Source organism: Anser cygnoides, chromosome 2, assembly GCF_040182565.1.
Source record: "Anser cygnoides isolate HZ-2024a breed goose chromosome 2, Taihu_goose_T2T_genome, whole genome shotgun sequence".
In the NCBI taxonomy this organism is placed as follows: Eukaryota; Metazoa; Chordata; class Aves; order Anseriformes; family Anatidae; genus Anser; species Anser cygnoides.
This window is the reverse complement of record NC_089874.1, coordinates 54,265,677-54,268,053: the sequence shown is the minus strand read 5'-3', so window position 1 is coordinate 54,268,053 and position 2,377 is coordinate 54,265,677.

The following is a 2,377-nucleotide window of genomic DNA, read 5'->3' as shown; positions in this document are numbered from 1 at the left end:
AGTCCCACCTAGTCACTTCAGGTAACTGAAGTGATGAGGTTTCCACTAGTTCTCTGGTGAGACTTTTCCACTCAATAACCTCTCCATTAAAAATTGGTCCCAGTACTGATTCCAATTGCTTTGTTCAGATTTTCTACTCATCCCCCAATTATAGGTCTTCATGTGACACAGTTGTCTGATTAACATTACTGTTATGTAACTGGAGTAATTGAAACAACTGATGCAAAGTGGATAAAGACATTATCGCTATCCTATTTATGATAGTCATCTTCTGATGTGTGGCAGTGTTTTCAGACCCCTCCCAAAATGACTGTAGGCAAGAACTACCAGGAAGATTTATAAGAACAGCTCTCTGGCTGCCATCTCAGCAGCATCTGAGATGTAGATGCATCTCGACATCTGCTCCATGCTAGCAGGTGACACAGACATAATGAGATAGCGGGCAATTAAAATTCAAAGTTTATGAGCAGGAATATTGGTTCAGCTACATAGATCACTTTAGAGAGCTATTTTTCAAGGGAACAGCGACATCAGTGTATATTTAAGCAAACTATAAACTCCTGGGTTACCTTGAGAAGATGGATTGCTGAAATCAGTGTTTTTCAACACTAACCTTTTCCTTCTAGAAAGGTCAGTTCATGCCTCTATTTCACTGAACACGGGCACTTAAGTGCTAGAATTAATGCATCTTAGGAGCAACCACCCCAAGAGAGGACCTGTCAAAGCTGTAACAGCATAAAACAAGGAGATTTGTGTACTTTTTTTTTCAGTCTGCCACATGCAGCTTTTACAGTCACTAGTGTAAATGCCCTTTTGGAAATCTCTTAGTGGTAGCACACTTCATTTGTTCTACATTTAGGTTACCACTTTCTTCTCAACAACAAATATATGGGGGCCAAAGGGCTTTGTTTTTTACCTACAGAAGGAAGCAGAGATATCATGGTATAGCACAGCAGCTCAAACTGCACCCCTCCACCTTAGAGCAGCATCCTAGATTTCTGGAGATAAACCAAGTGATGACAGATTGGAGGCTTTTATTCCAAGATTTTTCTGAAAACTTGAAACATATTTTGAACTTCAAATAAACATTTCCCCATACAGTTAGCCTACTATGCAGATAACTTCCTCTTTCCTCATCTAGTGATGGTCTTATTTATTTATGCCATCAGCTTACTGCTTGTATTAACAGCATCAGAACTCAGCAAACATCCTCTGGTTTTGCTGGCAATGGTGTGTTCACAGTTTGTGCTTTACAGCTATTATGTGTTGCACACATACAAGGTTATGCTTCTGAAATATAGCCATAGATGATGATGCTTAAACACTACTTACTGTAGCATAAAATCTCCAAAAGTTTCACTACATCATCAGATGGAATAAATACTCCCCTATAAATTATAAGTTAATCTTACAGGCATGCTGGTCCCTTAAATCACCAGTTATGAGTTTCTAAGCCTTCATTTATCCTATCCCTGCTGGACTTTTACAGCTTTCTAGCACAAACATTCACTCACTGACACAGGGCAGCATGAGAAGTTTAAACAGCATGGGACACGCAGGCTCAGAAGCACAGTGATATTGTCACTGTGCCATCTACCCCTCTGCTAAGACAAGTGCTTTCACTCTGATCTCTTCTACCCTAGATAGACACTTGAGATTTCTTGATACCAAATACATTTTTTTTTCACTCACTTAAATGGTTAAAACTTTTGAGTTAAAGGGAAAAAAAATAGCCTTTCAGATAGCATGTAGTACCTTTGCTATTTGCAGGCTAGGTTAAGCTTTGAAAAGTGTGCTTAAGAAATCAGTTTACCTCTAATATGCCCTTCGTCTCCTAAATTCTGCAAGGGTCTGTGTTAATCTCAACTCTTTCTACAAGTATCAGAAGCCAGTAGATACTATCTGCAGGTAAAATCCTGGGCTTATCAAAGTTACTTGAAAAGTTTGAGGTCCCAGTCACAAAGAAGCTGCTTGTCAGGAAGAGCAGGTAATGTGAATTCCTTGGGATTTCTACCCTAAGGAAGATGTGGATGCAGTCTGTACTCCGTGCACGATGCGCTGCAGAGCAAAGAGTCTCACCATGCAAGAGGAAGCTGCCCCGTGAATTACCACTGCTACTCATGACTGCTGAGGAAAGCTATTTAAGAATAAGAGCAGGACCTTCACCAGTATTTGAAATTACAAGTGTCTCCATTTTGATATGATTTTTGAAAATGCCTTCTAATCAGAGGAAAGCCCAAGCAGAGGTAAATAAAAGCCTCCATCATTTAGAACAAGTGAAGTTTTCACTTCTTCTGAGAAGTTAAAAAATAAGTCAGTTTACTAGGAGGGAAATTATTCTCTTCTTTCTTGAATCTAGATTGCATTACCACACAGA